The sequence below is a fragment of the Hypanus sabinus genome, chromosome 7 (genome assembly GCF_030144855.1).
Source record: "Hypanus sabinus isolate sHypSab1 chromosome 7, sHypSab1.hap1, whole genome shotgun sequence".
Lineage (NCBI taxonomy): Eukaryota > Metazoa > Chordata > Chondrichthyes > Myliobatiformes > Dasyatidae > Hypanus > Hypanus sabinus.
Genome location: NC_082712.1, coordinates 160,403,394 through 160,427,092, shown reverse-complemented (window position 1 = coordinate 160,427,092; position 23,699 = coordinate 160,403,394). Strand labels below are relative to the sequence as shown.

The 23,699-nt window shown below is 45.4% G+C and overlaps 1 protein-coding gene across 2 annotated transcripts in view; it reads left to right on the top strand.

The window, feature by feature from the left end:
* Window positions 1-23,699, top strand: part of luzp2 (leucine zipper protein 2) — a 409,997-nt gene that overhangs the window by 71,274 nt on the left and 315,024 nt on the right. The window lies entirely within an intron of this gene.

Genomic DNA, 23,699 nt, shown 5'->3' with positions numbered 1-23,699 from the left:
GAAGCCTTTAGCACTTTATCTCTGGCCATCTTGGCTGCAATTTCTTCCTGCAACTTAAGCTGATTCACCTTCCTCCAAAGTTGTTCTTCCATCTGCTCCTGTTTTCTCCGAAGTTGTTCCACCATCTGCTCCTGGTTTCTCCAAAGCTGTTCCATCTTTACTTCCTGTTTTCTCCAAAGCTGTTCCATCTTTTCTTCCTGGTTTCTCCAAAGCTGTTCCATCTTTACTTCCAATGACTGTTTATCCTACAGTATTTGTTGTTTTGCACCTAAGTTAGCTAAATCAGCCTCCATTCTAATGCATGCTGATGAGGTATCAGACATACGGGATGCTCTGCTAGCAATTCAACCTACTGCACGCACTTTTGACGTGTTGTCTTGAAGGTGTATTTCATTTTGGAGGTCATCAGCTTTATAAGTACATCATGCACAGTAGCTTTATAAATACTTCAGTTTTATCCAGCATCTTACTCTTGAACCACGTATGTTTGTTTCAGCCATTGCTCAGCTTTTGCTATGACAGTATTTAATAGGTTTCAAAGGCACATTTAATGTCAGAGAAATGTATACAATATACATCCTGAAATTCTTTTTCTTCACAAACATCCACAAAAACAGAGGAGTGCCCCAAAGAATGAATGACAGTTAAGTGTTAGAACACTAAAGCCCTCCCCATCTCCCACTCACATGCACAAGCAGCATCAAGTCAACAATCCCTCTCCCCCCAGCAAAAATGCATCAGTCCCCCCACCAAGCACTCAAGCATGCAGCAAAGCATCAATAAAGACACAGAGTTGCAGTACCCCAAAGACTACTTGTTCATTGGGAAATTTGGCAACTTTTATAATGTTTTCAGTCTGTTTATCTTGCCCAGAGATAGGTATTAAAGACAACATCGTTTTATTGCTTAGCGACATCTTCATGAAGAATTTTTATATTGTAGCGATGTGCTACACACAGCGCTGAAATAACGACACGCGGTCGGTAAGTCGTTTCGAGACAAGTTTATTCAAACTTCGCGGCACTGGCATTTAAGTCCCTAGCGCCTGCCCTCTTTGGGTGGAAATGACGTCAGAGGTGCGTTACCAAAGTCTCCCCCCTGCACACTGGCTATGAGTGAGTCCACTCCCCTGCACAGAAAGTGGGTTGCCACAAACCCTCCCCCCAGAACCAGCGATACACCCCCCAATGTCCACAGTCTGGATCAGCCTCTGTTTGGGAGGTCTGCCTCTGCGCCACGGTGCCTGAACCTCGACCGGCTGCGCCAAGTCCACATGGGCTGGTTTGAGTCGGTCCACTGTGAAAACCTCCTCTCTCCCCCCAATGTCCAGAAGGTACGTGGACCCGTTGTTGTTGATCACCTTGAATGGCCCCTCATATGACCACTTTGTACAAACACAAACTTACAGTTCTGCAGGTCTTTGGGTACGTGGGTCGGGGTCCGTCTTTGCTGTAAAGTTGGTGCGGGGGCCAGGTTGCTGATATTTCATGTAGCCTGTCCAGGACTGCTGCGGGTTCTTCCTCTTGCCCCCTTGGGGCTGGTATGAACTCTCCTGGGACGGCCAGGGGTGCGCCGTACACCAACTCGGCCGACGAGGCATGCAGATCCTCTTTGGGCACTGTACGAATTCCAAGCAGGACCCAGGGAAGCTCGTCCACCCAGTTAGGCCCTCTCAGGCGGGCCATGACAGCTGACTTCAAGTGACAGTGGAAGCGTTCCACCAGTCCGTTCGACTGTGGGTGGTAGGCAGTTGTGTGGTGCAGCTGCGTTCCCAACAGGCTGGTCACAGCCAACCACAGGCTGGAGTTGAACTGGGCGCCTCTGTCAGAAGTAATGTGGGCCGGTACCCCGAAGCATGCTACCCAGGTTGCGATCAGTGCTTGGGCGCAGGAATCGGCAGATGTGTCGGTGAGCTGGACCAACTCTGGCCGCCTCGTGAACCGGTCTACCATAGTTAGGAGGTACCACGCTCCTCGGGACACTGGTAGGGGGCCCATGATATCCACATGAATGTGGTCGAACCTCCAGTGGGTGGGTTTGAACTGCTGCAGCGGGCCTTTAGTGTGCCGCTGCACCTCGGCTGTTTGGCACTGTGCGCACGTTCTGGCCCATTCACTAACCTGCTTGCAAAGTCCATGTCAAGCGAACTTGCTGGAGACCAGCCGGAAGGTTGTCCTGATAGTTGGGTGCGCCAAACCGTGTATGGAGTCAAAAACTCGCTGCCTCCAGTCTGCTTGGACGATGGGGCGAGGTTGGCCGGTAGCCACGTCGCACAGGAGGGTCCTCTCACCTGGGCCTACAAGAAAGTCCTGCAGCTGCAAACCCGAGACTGCGGTCCTGTAGCTGGGCATCTCGTCGTCTGCCTGCTGCGCCTCTGCCAGTGCTGCATAGTCCACCCCCAGGGACAGGGCCTGGACAGCTGGTCTGGAGAGTGCGTCCGCCACGACGTTGTCCTTTCCCGAGACGTGCTGGATGTCCGTCGTGTACTCGGAGATGTAGGACAAATGTCGCTGCTGGCAAGCCAACCAGGGATCGGACACCTTCGTGAACGCGAAGGTCAACGGTTTGTGGTCTGTGAACGCGGCGAATGGCCTGCCTTCTAAGAAGTACTGAAATGCTGGATTGCCAGATACAGTGCCAACAGCTCCTGGTCGAAAACACTGTACTTGAGTTCGGGTGGTAGTAGGTGCCTGCTGAAGAACACCAGGGGTTGCCAGCATCCCTCAATGAGCTGCTCCAGCACCCCACCGACTGCTGTGTCGGATGCGTCCACCGTGAGGACGGTCGGAACGTCTGTTCAGGGGTGCTCCAGCATCATGGCATCTGCCAAGGCTTCCTTGGCTTTAACGAAAGCGGCTACGGCCTCCTCGTCCCAAGTAATGTCCTTGCCTTTACCCGACATCAGGGTATACAAAGGGCACATGATACGAGCTGCAGAAGGGAGGAAACGGTGGTAGAATTTCACTATACCAACGAACTCCTGCAGGCCTTTGACCGCGTTGGGCCGGGCAAAGTGGCGGATCACGTCTACCTTGGCGGGCAGAGGTGTTGCCCTGTCTTTGGTAATCCTGTGGCCCAGGAAGTCGATGGTATCAAGACTGAACTGACATTTGGCTGGATTGATTGTGAGGCTGAAATCACTCAGGCGGGAGTAGAGCTGGCGGAGGTGGGACAGATGCTCCTGATGACAACTGCTGGCTATAAGGATGTCATCCAAATAGATGAACGCAAAGTCCAGGTCATGTCCCACCACGTCCATTAGCCGCTGGAACGTCTGTGCGGCATTCTTCAGGCCGAACGGCATTCGGAGGAACTCGAACAGGCTGAACGGGGTGATGAGTGCTGTTTTGGGGATGTCTTCAGGGTATCCCTGGACGAGGTCTACTTTGGAAAAGTTTCTTGCCCCGTGCAGGTTTGCTGCAAAGTCCTGTATGTGCAGCACGGGGAAGCGGTCTGCAGTCGTAGCCTCGTTCAGTCTGCGGTAGTCGCCGCATGGTCTCCAACCTCCGGCTGCTTTGGGCACCATGTGCAGGAGGGAGGCCCATGGGCTGTCGGACCACCGTACGATCCCCAATTCCTCCATCCTCTTGAACTCCTCCTTCGCCAGGCTGAGCTTTTCTGGGGGGAGTGTTCATGTGCGGGCGTGGAGGGGTGGTCCCTGGGTCAGAATGTGGTGCTGTACTTTGTGGCTGGGCATGGCTGCCATGAACTTTGGTGCCAGAATCGATGGAAAGTCTGCCAGGATTCTGGTGAATTCGTTGTCCAACAGTGTGATGGAGTCCAGGTGTGGGGCCGGCAACTTCGCTTCACCCAGGGAGAATGTCTGGAAAGTCTCGGCATGTACCAGTCTTTTCCCTTGCAAGTCGACCAGCAGGCTGTGAGCTCGCAAGATGTCCGCCCCCAGGAGTGGTTGGGCCACCGTGGCCAGTGTGAAGTCCCATGTGAATTGGCTGGCGCCAAACTGCAGCTGCACTGTGTGGGTGCTGTAGGTCCATATCATGCTGCCGTTTGCAGCCCTCAGGGTGGGCCCTGGCTTCCTGTTGCGGGTGTCGTACCCCATCGGGGGCAAGACACTGACCTCCGCTCTGGTGTCGACCAAGAAACGGCGTCCCGACTGTTTGTCCCAGACGTACAAGTGGCCAGCCACCATAGTCATTAGCGGCAGCTGGCCCTGGCCCTTGCAGGACGGGTGACAACAGCGGGCTTTTGTGCCCCACCGCTGAAACACCACTGTTCTCTGGCCTCCTCACTCCTGCCTCTGTGTTATGTGCACCCCCCTGCCGGGCCTGGTCTGGTCTGCTGTTGGGCACTTGGCCTGGTAATCTGACCGACGGGCACCACGCTCTCCCTCTTGGCTTTCCACAGCACGTCTGCCCGGGCCGCCACCTTTCGGGGGTCACTGAAATCTGCGTCGGCCAGCAGCAGATGTACGTCCTCGGGCAGTCACTCTAGGAACGCTTGCTCGAACATGAGGCAGGGCTTGTGTCTGTCAGCCAGGGACAGCATCTCCTTCATCAATGCTGATGGCAGTCTGTCTCCCAAACCGTCCAGGTGAAGCAGGTGGGCACCCCGCTCACACCGTGAGAGGCCGAAGGTCCCAATGAGCAGCGCCTTGAATGCTTCATATTTGCCTTCTTCCGGGGGCGACTGTATGAAATCCGCAACCTGGATGGCCGTCTCCTGGTCAAGGGAGCTCACCACGTGGTAGTAATGCGTGGAATCAGAGGATATCTGCCGAATCTGGAACTGGGCTTCTGCTTGGCTAAACCACACGCGTGGTCACAGCGTCCAGAAAGTCGGCAGTTTTAGCAAAACTGCGTGAACAGATGAAGAGTCGGTCATCTTTGGTCCAAATCCTGTTTGGACTGTTGGGGTCACCAATGTAGTGATGTGCTACACACAGCGCTGAAATAATGACACGCAGTCGGTAAGTCGTTTCGAGACTAGTTTATTCAAACTTCGTGGCGCCGGCATTTAAATCCCTAGCGCCCACCCTCTCCGTGTGGAAATGACGTCAGGGGTGCATTACCAAAATCTCCCCCCGCGCGCTGGCTATTTGTGAGCTGGTTCACCTGCGCAGAAAGTGGGTCGCCACAATATCATTCAAATAAGATTGCAGCTGTGAAACATTTTGGTCTACATGTAAAAGGTTTCTAATTACTGATATTAAATCTTTGATTTTTTTAAACAATATTATTACAGGTGTGCGCCACTTAACGTCCATTCGGACAATGTCCAATTGCATATACCTCCGTAGTCTCGATCGGAAAACATGATGTAGCAGATGTAACCAATCTCATGTATTGCACATCTCTTGAGTGTAGTTGTGTTATCTCTCTGTTTAGTTTTCTTTTGAAAATATTACCATATAAGTGCATCATTGATTCCAAATGCAGCAAAACCACTCCTAGTGATAGCAGCAACAAGAGGCAAAGTACATAATATGGTGTTTGCACAATGTCCAAATCACATGACATCCGATTTCACAGAACGTATCGTGGACATTAAGCAACACATACCTGTATAGTCCTTTCTAAAGTTGTCAATTCTACCTGCCAAAGCTTCCACAGTAAGTTTAATTTCTCTCTTAGTCTTGACTTCAAGGTCACTGCTTCCAACTTGACTGATGTTGTTTTCCAAATGCGAAAACCAGACAAAACAATGGCAATTCAAATCAACTGTCAGCCACCAAAATACATCAGCATTTCAACAGAACCAAGCGCCAAACTCTCAGGAAAATACCACCATACAGTTTACGGTCCCCAGTTGGTAGGCAGTGCTGACCATTCCAAATTATGTTCCAAACCAAAATTCACAGCATGAATCAACACAAGATCACTACTTGCCACAAGCTGCTTCAGGCTGTAGTGCTTCTAATTGGTGCTTTGGATATGTCCAAATGCTGATGAACATTTGGTAACACTGTCAAAATCTTTTGTTGATAGAACGTTCCAGCCAAATCTAACCAAACCAAGTTGCTGCTGCTGGCAACCCCCATGGATTTGTTACACCTGTATGACGTGCCTCAGTTCCAATACAATTGTTCCAGAAGTCAAAGATATATATTCAATCCTTCATTAGCAATTAGCAAACATACAATCTTGAAGCAATGAAACTTAAGCATACCCAAGTGTAAGTTAATTATAATTGAGCATTTGACAAAAGATAGGACATCCATTGGTCACCAGCTAAAAGCTGCTCAGAACAAAGCATGAAGATGTAACTTATTTACTTCACCTTTACCAAGCCACCACTCATGTGACTAGTTAACATAATAAACATAATAAATGTGCAACACAGAACACAATGCTGATAGAGAACAGTTGTACGGCTCCTACAGGACTCAATAGTAAAAATATAACAAAGGCAATAAACACTTGCGCTATACCCATTTAAAAGTTTTTTTTAGTATAATATCTTGGTCTGAAATAGATCTGGAAAATTTACAATGAAAAACAAGTACTGAAATGACAATTTTTTTGAAAAAATTATGTACTCTTGAACGTACTTAGATTACCATTACCAAGGACAGGTGGAGGAAGAGGAATAATAGGCATAAGAAATTGGATAATAGATAAAACTTCTAAGGGTGTACTTTCATCTATGAAAACAAGATTCTGCACTCCACTTGAGCATATGCAATTCTGATAAGAAGTACACACCACTAGACTTAAGTGAAGACACAACCCAGAAAAATGAAAAAAAAATATTGCTATCGAAGTAAAAGCTAACCAATGGAAGAGCATGTCCCTCCATGGAAGACACAATCTGAGTGGACAAGATGTTGAGCAGGAAGCGTTGAATGCCTTGCTCAGAGATGGAGACTTCTTCCCAGAAACAGAGGGGTTCTTTGTGGCAATTCAGGACCTGGTGGTTAACACAAATAAATATCAAGAACACATAATAAAAGACCAACAAATTCAGATGATCAATGCAGAAAATGTAAAGAGAAACCAGAAACACATTACAGGATCCAACAGCAGTTTAACTCAATCTGATTACTTAATCAAGTGAGAAACATCATTCACCAAAGTCCTGCTTTAAAATACAAATTAATAGAAGACAACATACCTAAGTGTAAATCCAAGCTTGATCCAATTTTAGAGTCAGAGTCATAACAATTACGATCTATTAATGCAGATGGAACAATCCATAATAAACATCCAAATATACTATTACAGGACAGGCAAACAAGAAGCTTAATTAATGGATATAGCCATCACAAACATACACAATGTACATAAATCGGTAAGTGAAAATCACCAAAAATATGCAGAATTAAAAGAGGAAGTTGAAAGATTATGGAACATTAGTAATATGTACAACTGGTGTCATCCCAAAGATGCTACACAATAGCATTAAACAATTAGGGCTACACAGTAACATCTATGTGAATCTACAGACAGCCACAATACTGAACACCAGTAGAAGAGTCTGAATGTTCCCAGCGATTAATCTGCTTGGCTATCCCTTACCTCAGGTTTTACTAGCTTTAGCTGGGAAAAAAAAGAAAATTATAATAAATAAACCATAAATATCAAGAACATAGTTTGAATAATACTTGAAAGGTAGTCCATAGGGTATTGGGAATAGTTCAGAGTTAAGTTTGGTGAAATTATTTCCTCTGGTTTAGAAGCCTGAAGGTTGAGAGGTAATAACTGTTCCTGAAACTGGTGGTGTGAGTCTTGAAGCTGCTATACCTTCCTCTTGATGGGAGCAGCGTGAGGAGAGCACGGCCTGGGTGGTGGGAGTCCTGGATGATGGATGTTGCTTTCCTGTGACAGCGCTCCATGTAGATGTGCTCAGTGGAGGGGAGGAATTTAACTGTGATGACTGTGCCATATCCACTACTTTTTCCTGTTCAAAGGCATTGGTGCTTCCATACCAGGCTATGATGCATCTAGTCAATATTCTATTCAGCACACATCTATAGAAGTTTGTGAAAATTTTAATCTTCACAAACTTCTAAGAAAGTAGACAACCTGCCATGCTTTCTTTGTAATGGCACCCAAGAGAGATCCTCTGCAATGATAACACTGAGGAATTTAAAGCTGCTGATCCTCTCCACCTCTGATCCCCTGATGAGGACTGGCTCATGGACCTCTAGTTTTCTCTTGTTGAAGCCAATAATCATCTCCTGGATTTTACTGACATTGAATGAAAGGTTGTGCTTGTGGCACCATTCAGACATTTTCAATCTTCCTCCTATAGGCTGATACAGCCAATGACACTGGCTGTATTAGTAAACTTAAATATGGCATTAGAGCTGTGCTTAGTCTGACAGTTACAAGTATAAAGTGAGAAGTTGTTCCTTATGGAACATAAGGCAGCTTTTTTTTTAAAATTGCCCTTTCTTCAGCATTTGAGTTTTTTTATGAGGTTGAGTAGCTAGCATGACTGTCAACCCAGCATAAATGGAAAGCGTGCAAGGTACCGGCCGGATTCAAACCCAGGACCGTTCGCCTGGAGTCTGATGCTGCTGCCACTACAGCACCGGGCGGCGTAAAGCGAGTTGAGCAGGGGCTGAGCACTTAGCTTTGTGGTGCTCCTGCGCTGATGGAGATTGTGGGGGAAATGTTGTTGCCATTCCAAACTCACTGTCTGCAAGTGAGGAAGATTAAGGATCCAATTGCATTAGGAGGTATTGAGGCCAGGGTCTGGGAGTTTATTGATTAGTTTTTTTGTAGGGATGATGGTATTAAATGCTGAGCTGCTGTTGATAAAGAGTGTCCTGATGTATGCATCTTTGCTGTCCAGATGTTGCAGGGCTAAGTAAAGAAATGGCATCTGCTGTTGTGACGTTAGGCAAATTGGAGCAAATCCAAGTCACCTCTCAGGCAAGAGTTGATATTTTTCATCACCAGCCTCTCAAAGCACTTCAGCACTGCTACTAGATGATAGGCATTAAGGCAGGTAATGTGGTGAACTATGTGCCTGTCTGGACACGCCCCCTTCTGACTGCTCCTGTGGCTCCTCCCACAGGCCCCTGTATAAAGGCGATCGAGGTCTGGTCCTCTGCCTCATTCTCCAGGATGTAATATGATGGTCACTTACTGCTGGTTCCTTCTTCAGTCAATAAAAGCCGATATCTCGCCTTATGTCTCAGAGTGAGTTATTGATGGTGCATCAATTTTATTGACTGAAAGTTTTAAAACATGGAAACCATTTTACGTCCGGAAAGGTTGGATTTGGACCCTCAAGACCCTGAAGCAGCTCTCGCTTTTAAACACTGGCTTGCATGCTTCCAATCATACTTGGCGGAGCTTCGTGCGACTGACCCTGCCGTTATGTACAGAATTCTCCTCTCGAGGGTCATGCCAAAAGTTTATTCCATTATCCGGGACCTGCCGACCTACGAAGGGGCACTGGACGCCCTCAAAAGACAGTACCTGTGGCCGGTGAACACCGTCTACGCAAGACATCGTTTAGCTACCCGGCGACAGCGGCCTGAAGAATGAAGCACCGAGTTTCTCCGAGCACTACAGACACTCGTCCAAGCTTGTGACTGCAAGATGCTCACGGCAGAACAACATGCAGAGCTGCTAGTGCGAGACGCCTTTGTGACGGGACTGAGGTCAGTGTACATGCGCCAGCGACTGCTGGAACACTCCGATCTTACCTTACGCTCGGCGATCGAGACGGCCAATGCTCTAGAAGCTGCGCTGCACTACGCCGATGCTGTCCAGTCGCGCGATTCCCCGCCGGTTCCGTGGACGCCTCAGACCCCGCCACCGCCGGCTCCCGCAAGCGAAATCGCCGCTGCCAGTCGAGATTCCACGAGCTCCCCGAACCCGACGACGGCGGTGGCCCATCAGAAGCCTGTGCTTTGTTATTTCTGTGGCCACAAAAAGCACTCTCGACAATGCTGTCCAGCGCGAGAAGCGACCTGCTCCAGCTGCAGAAAGTGGGGTCATTTCGCCAAGGTCTGTAAGTCTAAACTACGAGCGGAGTGCAGCGCTGCGGGTGAAACATGGGGGCCGCCATCTTGCATGCCGGGATGTGGACGGCCATCTTTGTCGGCGTCAGCACGCCCCGCCCCCGACCCACCGATGCTTACCGGGTACCCCGGATGTGGGCGGCCATCTTTGTCGACGTCAGCATGTGCTACCGACACCACTTGCAGTCTCTCCACTCTCAAGGTCCCTCCTCCACCGCTGTTCGCCAACCTGACCCCGACTGTAAACTGGTGGCGACTAAAAGTGGGAGGTACAGTGCGGGGGACAGGGCCTTCATTCAGTCAGAGGTGCAGTGGCTGCTCAGGGAGGGGATCATTGAGCCAAGCACAAGCCCTTGGAGGGCCCAGGTGGTCGGATGGTGGCCCCATCCCCCCCTCACGAACTCCTATTCTCTTTTCCCAGGAAGTCTGTCACTCTACCAGTTTGGCTGATGTCCCCGGGGCCAGTGCTGCTCCGGAAACATGTGAGAAGCAATAAATACTCCCCGCTGGTCGAGAGGGTTCACCTTCTGCATGTGAACCCCCAGTATGCTTACGTGGTCTTACCTGATGGGCGGGAGGACACGGTCTCCATCCGCGACCTGGCGCCCGCAGGTGCAGCAGACCACTACCCTGAACACTCTCCGGTAACTATGAACCCTGTACCCGAGGTGACACTGTGCTCACCAGGCCCTACATGGACTCCTCATGACACTTATATACCAGGTGCCTCGCACATGCATGAGCTGGAACCAGCACAACCTCCGTCTCCTGTGCAATCACCAATGTTGCCGGCATTGGCGCAATCACAGCTGGTGCTACGTAGATCGCAGCGACAGATTCGACCACCTGATAGACTTGACCTGTAAGAAACTTCACCACATGGGGACTCTTTCAAACAAAGGGGGGGGGGGTGAATGTGGTGAACTATGTGCCTGTCTGGACACGCCCCCTGCTGACTGCTCCTGTGGCTCCTCCCACAGGCCCCTGTATAAAGGCGATCGAGGTCTGATCCTCTGCCTCATTCTCCAGGATGTAATATGATGTTCACTTACTGCTGGTTCCTTCTTCAGTCAATAAAAGCCGATATCTCGCCTTACGTCTCGGAGTGAGTTATTGATGGTGCATCAGGTAACCAATTTCTTCTTAGGAACTAGTATAATTGATGCATTGTGGGCACCTCAGACTGCCAAAGTGAGAGGTTAAGGATATTGGTGAACACTGCAACCAGTTGATCAGCCGGTACCCCATCCGTTTGAATGCTTTCTGTGAATTCATCCCTCTGAAGGATGCTCGCATGTCAGTTCCAGAGACTGAAATGACAAGGACATCAGGCGCTGTGTAAGTTTGTGAAGTTGCTCCATGTTTTGATGGTCAAAGCGAGCATAAAAGGCATTGGGCCCATCTAGGAGCAAAGCCTTGTGTCACCTAAGTCACTTGGTTTCTGGTTAGCTGGTGATAGCATTCAAGCCCTGCTACAATTGTCAAGCAACCTTCAGTGATTCAAGTTTGATCCGGAATTGCACTTCACATGTGAGATGGATTTCTGGAGATCATATCTGGACTTCTTGGAATTAACTTGGTTGCCAGACCTGAATGCCCCTGATCTGGTCCTTAGCAGATTGCAGAACACATGTTTCATCCAGGGCTTCTGGCTAGAGAAGACTGAATGATTTTTTGGGGACACAATCATCAACAAGTCTTTTTATAAAGTCCATGACAACTGTGGTGTATTTGTTCAGTTTCACTGATGGTCCAGTTCAAAGCAAACGCACAGCCACTGCTCCCTCTCCCACGGCCACCTCTTTGTTGTCCTAATCTCTGGAGCCTTGTTCTTTATCCTCTGCTTGAATGCAGGTAGGAGAAGGACAGCCAAGTGATCATATTTCCTGAAGAATTGTCTGCACATGGAGCAATAGACTTTCCTTATCATAGTATCGCAGTGATCTAGTGTGTTGGGGCCCCTGGTGCTGCAGGTGATATGTTGATGATAATTAAGCGGAGATGAATTCAAACAGGACTGACTGTAGTCTCCAACAATGATTTGAAAGTTGTCAGGATAGGCTGTTTCTTGTTTGCTGATGGTACCACAGTACCTCAATTGCCTGCTTAACATCAGCCTTTGGCAGCATGTAAGCTACAGTCAGGATCATGGAGGAGAATTCTGTTGGTAAGTAAAACTGTTGGCATTTAATCATCAGATGTTCTAGGTTTGGGAAAAAGAGTGTGACAAGATTGCCACTTATGAGCACCACAAACAGTTTATGATGAAACGCAGACTCTCACATTTTGCCCTCTTTGAATCATCAGTCTGGTCCATCCAGTGTATCAGGATGCCCTTGGGTCATACCAATGTTTCCAGCATGTCTGAGGTCAGCCATGTCTTCATGAAATAGAGAACGCAGCAATCCCTCATTTCCTTCTGATACAGCAATCTTGTCTTTAATCTTGTTCTCCAGAGACTGTACATTTGCTAATAAGATACTGGATAGAGGAAGTTTCATACCTCGATGTTTTAATCTGGCTTGGAGTCCTCCCTTCCTCCCTTTATTTTGGCTGTGGCAATCTACCTTCATCTCCCTAAAGGTGCCATACCTGTCCACCGAGTCCTTCAGAGGATTGAAGGAATTAGTGGACACCGAGGCAGTTTAAAAGTGTGTACTTAAAGGGTAATTAGAAGCTGCAGATTGCAGTGAGAGTAGTTCAGAAATACAAAGTATATTCAGACATTTTGTAAGCTGTCCGTAACATGTCATTGTGTTTCACCAGCAGCATTTTGCAGGAAGGCAACAATAACTCGGATAACCATGTGTTACGACAGTGGGGTGGAGACAAGCATCTCTGAATGCACAACATGTCGAACCTTGAATTGGGTAGGTTACAACAGCAGAAGGCCACAAGTGAACATTGAGTGAACCTAGTGGTGGGAAACTTTCACAGTAGAAGATAATAATTATTGGTGGAAGCCAAAGACCCAAGCCCCATAAGATCACTGCAAGAGTGCATTTTGTAGTTTCATTGGCCCTTCCGCTTCATGTTGATCCTCCTTCCACATTAAGGTTAGACATGGTAATGTTCCCTAGTGATTATACAATGTTCAATTCATTCATACCCTTTCATAAAATGAAGTATCCCATTTCCTCATGCAGCAAGATAATGGACAACATTTAGGCAAGGATAATTTGTGCCTGGCAACGACATCCTCGCCTACCCACCGACCTCTGATATTCTCTAGGATTAGCTTTGCTGAGACCACACCGTCAGCATGCTAGCGGTCATCTTTGGCCAGGCACTCAGCTGGACATGTGACATAGATATTGCAGCTATGAGTGGACCGGAGGTTGTGTATCCTACATTGAGTAATTTATCTCCTAACACTCCAAATCACTTTCATCATTTGTAGGACACAATTCAAGAGTATGATGGGGTGTACTTCACCTGCCTGGATGATTATAGTTCCAACAACATAGAGGAATCTCAACACTATCTAGCCTAAAGCCACTTGGTTGGTATCCTATCAACTACCCTACATATTCATTTCCTTCACCACAGCCAATCCAGTGTCATCTCCAAAATCCGTCATCTCCTTAAAAAGAGAGGCAACTTTTACATGGGCAAGTGACACATGCTGAAATAAAATCTTGGAAAATATATGGAGCAGAGTTGACAGCTCCTTAGAATTTTTTTTTTGATTGACATGGAGTTCCATAATATCTACATAGTCTCAATTCTGATGGGGATTCTTGAACAGCAGACATAAGCTCAGTCCGCCAGAGAAAGCAGGATCTCCCAGTGGTCACACATTTTAATTCCACATCCCATTCCCATTCTGATATGTCTATCCAGGGCCTCCTCTACCGCCAAAATGAATCCAAAGTCAGGTTGGAGGAACAACACCTTATATACCGGCTGGGTAGCCTCCAACCTGATGGCATGAACATTGACTTCTCTAATTTCCGTTAATGCCCCTCCTCCCCTTCTTACCCCATCCCTGACATATTTAGTTTTTTTTCTCTCTCTGCCCATCACTCTGCCTGTTCTCCATCTCCCTCTGATGCTTCCCCCCTCCTTTCTTTCTCCTGAGGCCTCCCATCCCATGACCCTTTCCCTTCTCTATCACTTTCGCCAATCACCTTTCCAGCTTCATCCCACCCCCTCCTGTCTTCTCCTATCATTTCGCATTTCCCCCTGTCCCCACTATTTTCAAATCTCTTAGTATCTCTCCTTTCAGTTAATCCTGATGAAGGGTCTCGGCTGGAAACGTCGACAGTGCTTCTCCCTGTAGATGCTGCCTGGACTGCTGTGTTCCACCAGCATTTTGTGTGTGTGTTGTTTGAATTTCCAGCATCTGCAGATTTCCTCATGGTAGACCCAAGCCTTCTTTGCTTTTGATCTATCCGGAGTCCAAGTAATTGAAAACTCTTGGTTGGAATTAGTCAATGGTATTTGAAAAATAGATGAGAAGCTCCAACTGTCTGCACTGTTGGACTGCAACATGAACTATGTTAAGAGTGACCTTTCCAGGTATCTACAATTAACAAATAATTAGCAGCCTGATTTTACTGTGAATGGGTTATTTTAGTACGGTTAATTATGTGGCAATGTCCACTTGCATTATGTCTGAATTAATGTCAAAGGTTGCTGAACAAGATGAGATACTAATCCATTAATTATCTAATTTCTTAGCAACAAGCTTCCAGTTAGTCTATGAAAAGTTATGATGTGAAGCTCCTATGCATTATTTTTATGAAATTCATCTCCCCAGAGCCACATTTCTATGACTCATTTCAAAACTGCGTTAGAGACAAACTGCAGAGTCGTTCATTCACAGATTTGTAGCTTAACAAACTGAAGATACTATTTAGATCTTAGCACCAAATTACTTTCAACAGAAGGAAGTGTTGCAAATACTGTAATATATAATATCCTTAGCAAGGGAAAATGATTTTGTACCATTTTGTGCAGTACAGAATCAAAGACATGGTGTAATGTGAGCTACTGGACTGCAGGCCAAGGTAGGAATGTCTGTTTCCTGGCCACTAAGCATGCCCATGGATTTTCAGAAATGTAATCCAAAGCATTGGACCGATCATACCAGATGCCATTTCAGTAATAACTTTAGCACATCAAGTTTATGATACCACTTAGCAAGTGCCGCTGTCTTCTCACTATTGGAGCCATGTTGGGGCTCATGAATAGCACACGCAAAACCCTGGGGGAGCTCAGCAGGTCAGGCGGCATTGGGACCATCACCGAATGATCCTGATGAAGGGTCTCAGCCCAAAATGGTGACCTGCTGAGTTCCACCAGCATTTTAAGACCATAAGACATAGGAGCAGAATTAGGCCATTTGACCCATCGAGTTTGCTCCACCATTCCATTATGGCTGATTAATTATCCCTCTCAATCCCATTCTGATGCCTTTTCCCGTAACCTTTAACACCACCTACTAATTAAGAACCTATTAATCCCTGCTTTAAATATACCCAACAATTTGGCCTCCACAGCTGTCTATGGCAATGAATTCCAGGCATTCACTACTACCTTTTGGATAAAGAAATTCCTCCTCATCTCTATTCTGAAGGGAAGTTCTTCAATTCTGAGGCCTTGCTTTATGAGGATAGGTTGAGTGAGCTTGTGTTTTTCTCTCGGGAGCAAAGGAGGATGAGAGATGATTTGACAGAGGTGTACAAGATGACAAGAGACACAGATTGAGTGGACAGCTAGAGAGCCTGTCCCAAGGCTGAAATAGCCACAACCTCAAGCTGATTGAAGAAAAGTATGTCAGAGATAGGGTCCTCACAGAGAGTGCTGAGTGCAGAGTCAGACACATTAGGGGCATCCAAGAAACTCCCAGGTAAGCAGATGGATGATTAAAAAAATGGAGGTCATTGTGGGAGGGAAGGTCCAGTTCAATTCCAAAGAAAATGGCACACTGAATTTCCAGCATCTGCATGTTGGAGCTCATTGTTGTAGGAAATCTTTCTCTTATCCTTGTGTAATTGAACAGCAGTGAACTGTAGGAAAAAAACTCCCCAGCAGAGCTGTTTAAAGGAATTATCAACCACATACAGTTTTGTTGCTGATTGATTCCTTTGGTTGTGGCTATGATCCCATGATGGTTTGGTTTTTTCTACTGTTTGCTCGAGTTGGACTGCATGGAGACCTGTGACCTTTAGGATTGGGATTAGGATCTTTCCCCTGAACTCAAAATGTCTATGCAAACTCAACGCTCAAGGTCAGGCCTGCATTGATAAACTTTTTCCTGGAATACAGCACAACTGGGAGAATGAGAAGACAACAGACTGATCAGGGCAAGTCTCAAGTTTGTGCGTTAACCCTTATAGGTCAGTACCCCCACAGCAATCCCAATGCTTTTATTCGGTGAACATCTGCCAGTTGCTTTAATGCTACCCCGGCAAACTCAGGGTGAATACTGGATGGTAGGTTCTATCAGCTAATGGCATGGTTGATGACTCCATGCACTCAAGTGTTGCATGCACATGTAAGTGTATGCTGTCATGTAGGAGGTAATAAGGGTGACTACAGGTAAACTACAACAGCAGTTCTGCAGTCCAGAATGCCCTGGCAGAGTCCTACTGTACCTGGTAAACTTAGTCTCAAGAGTCATAATACACCAAATGGTATTGAAGATTGCCATCATGAGGTAATATACTGTGTCTGATGAATGAGTATCATTGTTTGGAATGGAGTGTTTGTACATTAACCCTTGTCTTGCTGATAGAAAAATTTGGTGTGAACATATTGGCAATTTGGTGCATTGAGAAGTGCCTGAAGCTTGACAAACCCTTCCTCGATTTGTTAGCATCAGAGATGATGAGCTTGATGAGATTTTGGTTTAAGCTGGCACTGATGAAACTCTGATGATTTTCTGGCAGTAAATCAAACTACTACCTACTTTATTAATCACATTTTCTTCTGAAAAATGATCACTGCAATCAATAGACTGTAATTTCCCTTTCAGAGTCGAGCTTTTGAACTGCCTGCACAACCTGGTATTTTTGTGGTATTTACTGAAGTCTCAAAGGTGCAGGATAGTTGTGGCATGGTGTGTATGGGCTGAATTGAGGTGGCAGAGCGATGAATGTTCAGCCATTGCTGGAGAGGACTTGGAGTTGATTAGAAGAGGCAGATCTGAGGAGTCGGGGCCTGGGTCTGAAAGGGAAGAATGAGTTGATGTTTGACCAATTTAAACACCGGGTCAAATTGGAAATGTTGGGTTCAGGTGGGTCCCAAGCTTGAGAGCATACCCCAGGTCCAAGAGCGAATAACGAGCTGAGCTTTGGTTGATTTAAGTGCCCAGGCCAGACTGAAAAAGTCAGGGTGTCAGAAATGGAGGTAAAGGCTGAGCTGGTATTCAACTTGCTACTTGGTGAGGTTTAATTTTCTCTATGTTGAATGAGCTCCAGGACTGGCAGCAGTGATGACTGGCTTCATGGCTGTGAACTCACTTTTGTAAACTTTAGTTCTGAATGTTACTTGCTTACTTTTTATTGTTTGCAGCATTTGTCCTTTTCTTTTCCTCATTGGTCTTTTTTTCAGTGGGTTCTACTGGGTTTCTTAGATCCCTCACCATCAGCTTCAGGAACAGTTTTTACTCTACAGCCATCAAGCTCCTGAACCGGCGTGGATAACTACAATCACCCACTAGTCTGAACTGGTTCTACAACCTACAAACTTATTTTCAATATTCTTTACAACTCATGTTCTCTGTTTTTTAAACATTTCCACAGTTTGTCTTTTTTTGCATCTGGGTCTTTGTAAGTTTACATATAGATTTTGAAAGTTCTATTGTAGATCTTTGCTTTCCTATAAATGCCTGCAAGAAAATGAATTTCAAGGAGGTTTATGGTTACATACCATATATAGTTACAAAGTATAGTACATATTTTGATAAGAAATTTAATTTGACCTTTACTTCTGAACACACTCTGAGAGCTTTCTGGCCTCTCACCATTCTTCCATCTCATCCTCCAAAGCCCTCAATCATTTTACAGATTCCTCTTCACCTGCAGAACAGTCTTTACTTTTTCCCCAGGGACACACCCGTCAAGATAATCTTCACATTATAACTATTTCCTCAATTGAGAGGCAAGTGAAATTGCACTAGCTGGGGAATGCAGATATGTAAAGGAGAATGCAAATTGCGATTCCATTCCTGGTTTAGAGGACACAATAGCCACTTGGGTATTTTAGATGAGAGCATGTGTAATTTACAGAATGCCTATTAAATCATTTTTAAGCATTCAGTCATAAATTGTAATAATTTCACCAATATGCATAGAAGATAGTTTGAGTGTTATTAAAGTTGGTTGACAATGATCGATAACACCTGTTTTTTAATTTAGAAGATATTAGAAATAACTTCCTATCAGTTGGTGATTTGCAACACATTTAAACCTTCGACAGTGCTACATGATGATTACCGAATATAGAATTACTTGCCTAATTTCTCACTTGGTCTAGGAATTGATATTATAAATGAATAGCTATGGTTCAATTGGCTGCATTCCAGAATTAGAGCATCTGTCTAACACTCGAGACTCTGATAATCATGGACAGCAAGCAAAATGAGCAACAAACAATTCTGGAATAAGAGTTTGACTGTCAGCAAGTGTGATTATGCAACAGTGGTATTTGTGTGATTGTTCCATGCAAGCCTTAAACTGCAACAGTAAAATATTTTGAATTATTTGGTCATATTGTACATTTGAAAAGATATTTCCAGAATTACTGTTAATTTTTAATTTGGGGAAAATATTTAATTTTGTTCTTATATTGTCATTCTCTAAAATTCTGCATAGTCTCATTCAGATAAAAAAAAAGGTTATCTGCCATGGAATAAGTGTTTTGGGATTTTCATTTCAGAATTTAGCAATAGATGTGAAAAGTTAATGATTACTTCCCAATCAGGAATTACTCCCACTATATGTCATTCCTTAAACGTTCCAGATAAAATAAAGCCTAAATATTCTGAGGTATCACTTCACTAAAGTCCTTAGGAGAGTGGGAAGTGTGATGCTGAAACTGCCTGCAATAAATTGCTCTAATTCTTTGAGAGTAGGTGTTTGTGGTTGTTTTTTAATTTTATGAATTCAGCACATTGGAGTTATAATCCATTAGATGCTATTGCATTTTTGATCCAAATTGATTTAGTGGGTGAGATGGGAGGGGCAGAATTGTGGATTAGCCCTCCCAACATATTACTTGGAAAGTAAATGTTACAGCACTAAAACATTAGAAATAGGAGCAGGGACAATCTGAGTTTCAATACCCTCACTCACACTATTTATAACCTTTCCAGTTCATGTTTTTCCATCTCCACACCCCATATCTACCTAAAGACTCTGCCTCTACAATGAGGGGTTCCCAACCGTTCTTATGCCTTGGAACCCTGCATTTAACCAAGGATTCTGTGGACTCCAGGTTGGGAGCCCCTGCACCAGATAGTATCAAAAAGTTACAACCCTCTGAAAGAAGGAACTTCACATCTCCGTCCTAAATTATTCTGAAAAAATGCTTAAGGCAGCCACCCTTTCAGTCTTCCTCAGAACTGTATACATTTTGATATAGATTTCCTCTCATTCTTTGAAACACAAGTGAGGTTAAGACCAATTTGCTCAATCTCTCTTCATCTCTATTCAGTCCCTATTCCTCAGAATCAGTCTCGTGAATCTACTCTCTGCTGTACCCACAGCAAGCTTATCCTTGCTTAGTTATGGAATCCAAATTATATGCAGCACTCCAGGAGTATTTTCACCAGCACAGCGCATCAAACATTCCCAAGTATCCCCTGCCATAAAAGGCTGACAGTTTGCCTTCCTAATTACATGCTGAAACTGTATGCAATCACTTTGTCCTTCATTCAGTCGGAATAGTAAATCCCCTTGCTCATATTGTAGTCTCATTCCATTTAACACATAATTAGCTTTTTTTCTCTTTCTCTCTGGGTAGCTAACATCACATTTTCCCCCATCTGCCTACTTTAGATGAACTCTTTTAACCTTGTACAGGTTCTTTATGTCCATCTCACTGCTGCTCAATCAACCTTTTTACATTAGTAAAGTTGACTATAAATCCTTTCATCTAAGTCATTAACGTAGATTGTAAATAGAACACAGCATAGCACAGGCCTTTCCGCCCACAATATTGTGATAACCTATATAAAACTAATCCAAGATCAATCTAACCTTTCCTTCCTGCAGAGCCCATAACCCTCCATCTTTCAGCCTCTACCACCACCTCTGGCAGAAATGTAACCTCTGTGGAAAAGCCTACCCCAAATATCTCTCCTAAACTTTCCACCCCCCACCATAAATAGATGACATCTGATATTGGTCTTGCCAGCCTGGGAATGGTGATGCTGATAAACGTCATCTCGTTGTGTGCACCTCCAATGAAAATAATCAAATATTGCTGTTTAGGAATACTACAGCTGAAATACACAGTCACAACCAAAGGTACTTCAGTAAGCAACATCGTTTTAAGGCACGTAAAAAATCTATTGATCCTCAAAACCAATGGACTGCAGATGGAACACACAGGTCCCGAGTTCAATTCCCCTTCAATAAAACAGAAGTGGGAAAGGCACTTTGGTTTACAGGCACAACTGAAACTCGACTATCATTCCCGACTATCCTGCTGGCGAATGTACAGTCTCTGGAAAATAAAACTGAAGACCTCAGGGAACAGTGCAGCACCAGAGAGATATGCGAGACTGCTGTGTTCTTTGCTTCACAGAAGCATGGTGAACCTCCACCATTTTGGATGCAGCATTGCAGCCCAATAGCTTCATAAAGACAGGCCAGTCAAGTCTTTTAAAGGTGGAGGAATGGCAGTATGCTTCATGATTAACTTATTGTGGTGCACAAATGTGATGGTTCTGTCCCAGTCCTGTTCACCTGACCTGGAATATCAAGCGGCCAAGTGTCATCAATTTTATCTGCCAAGGGAGCTTTCTACCGTCATACTGGTAACAGTATACATTCCACTCAGGCCAATGTCAGGCAGGCATTGAGCCTGTCAGGCAGGAGATGAGCACCGTATAATTAGCAAGAAGGATACTGTGCACCCTCATGCCTTCCCTATCATTATGGGGGATTTCACACTGACCTGTTTAAAGAAGTCGCTGAACAATTACCACCGATATATCACCTGTTGAACTAGAAGAGCAAACACATTTGACCATGGTTATACCACTGTCAAAACCTTACCTTGCCATCCATACCTACACTTTGGAAAGTCTAATTACCTGGCGGTACTTCTACGCCTGGTGTATAGGCATCACGTGGTGAGGTCAAGGGAGGTGGAGGAGCTCTCACTGGACTGCTTTGAGTCAGTGAACTGGACAATATTCAAGGATTCATTTTTGGATCTGAAAGAATACACCACAGCTGTCACTGACTTCATTAAGACCTGCGTGGATGAATGTGTGCCTTCAAGAACGTACCAGACGTACCTAAACCAAAAGCCGTGGAAGAACCAAGGGATTCATAGACTGATGAGGGCTAGATCTGTGGCGTTCAAAACTGATGATCCTGAACTTTAGAAGAAGTCCAGGTACAACCTATGGAGGACTATTTTAAGAGTAAGAAAACAGTTCCAATTAAAGTTTGCGAAGGAATTGAACGTGCATCAACCTTGGCAGTGTTTGCAGGCCATTACTTCCTAACATTACAAATGGCTGTGATGCTTCACTCCCAGAGGAGCTAAATGCCTTTTATGCACGCTTTAAAAGAGAGAAGAAAACTACACCTGTGTGATTCCCTGCCGCAGCTGACAACTCTGTAATCTTAGAAACAGTTTCATGAGGGTGAACCCTATGGTGTACCTGGAAGGGCACTGAAAACCTGTGCCACCCAACTGGTTGGAGTGTTCAAGGACACTTATAATCTCTCATTACTGCAGTCAGAGTTATCCAACTGCTTCAAAAAGGCAACAATTCTACCAGTGCCCAAGAAGAGCAGGGTGAGCTGCCTCAACAACTATCATCCATTTGCACTCATATCTACTGTGATGAAGTGCTTTGACAGGTTGGTCATTGACAGAATCAAGTCTTGCTTAAGCAAGGACCTGGCTCTGATGCAATTTGCCTGTCATCACAATAGGTCTACAGAAGAAGCAATCTCACTGGCTCTTCACTCGACCTTGGATCAACTGGATCATAGTAATACCTATGTCAGGCTGATGTTTATTGATTACAGCTCATTGTTCAACACAATCGTACTCTCAGTTCTAATCAACAAGTTCCAAAATCTGGGCCTCTTTACCTCCCACTGCAACTGGATCCTTGACTTCCTCACGGGGGGGGGGGGGGGGAACCACAGTCTGTGCAGATCAGAAATAACATCTCCCCCTCACTGACATCGACACTGGCACACTTGAAGGATAGGCTTAGGCCACTGCTCTATCCTTCCTACACCTACAGCTATGTGGTTAGCCATAGCTGAAATGCCATTTATAAAGTTGATGATGACACAACTATTGTTGGTGGTATTTCAGGTGACAGGGAGGCATACAAGAGTGAGATAGATCAGCTGGTTGAGTGGTGTTGAAATAATAACGTCGCACTCAATGTCATTAAGACCAAGGAATTAATTGTTAACTTCAGGAAGAGGAAGTCAAGAGAACACATCCAGACCTCATCAAAGGATCGGCAATGGAAAGGTTAAATTTCCTGGGTGTCAACATCTCTGAAGACCTATTCCGGGCACAGCAGATTGATGCAATTACAAAGAAGGCATAACAGCAGCTGTATTTCATAAGGAATTTGAAGAGACTTGGAATGTCACTCATGATCGCAGATTTCTGCAGATGTACCGTGGAGAGCATTCTAAGTCGTTGAATCATCACCTGGTATGGAGGGGCCACGGCACAGGATGAGAAAAAGCTACAGGAAGTTGCAAACTCAGCAAGCTCCATCATGAGCATTAGTTTCCCCAGCATCAAGGACATCTTCAAAAGGTGATGTCTCAAAACAGGTGGCATCCAGATACAGATCTTGCCTTTTTATCATTGCTGCCATCAAGGAGGAGATACAGGAGTCTGAAAATACACACTTAGCATTTTAAATCAACACGTACAACAAGCTGGAGGAATTCAGCAGGTTGGACAGCATCCATGGAAATGAGCAGTCAACTTTTCGGGCCAAGATCCTTTGTCAGGACTGAAGAAGGACGGGGCAGGGGCCCTATAAAGAAGGTGGGGGGAGGGTGGAAGGTGCCAGGTGAAAAATCAGTGGAAAGATCAATGAGTGGGGGAGGGGAAACAGGGAGGGGATAGGCAGGAAAGGTGAAGAAGGAATGTAAGTGGAAAGCACTATGGGTAGTAGAAGAAGGCAGAATCATGAGACAGGTGATAGGCAGCTGGAAGAGGAGGCAGATTGAAAGTGGGATGGGGAAGGATGGGGATGGGGATGAGTTTGGCCTCATCATGGCAGTAGAGGAGGCCATGTATGGACAAACAGCTTCTTCCCTTCCACTATCAGTCTTCTCAATGTTTAATGAACCCATGTACCCTACCTCACTCTTTTTTTCTGTTTTGCTCTCATTTTGCACAACTTATTTAGTATTTCATATCTATATTTCTCACTGTAATTTATTGTGCATTGTTATGTTCTGTTGCCTCAAGACAACATAGGTCACAACATATGCCAGTAGTATTAATCCTGAGTTTGATTTTAATTCTGGATAAAGGTGCGGACTGTCAACTCTGTCTATGCCTGTCGTAATCTTACACACCTCTA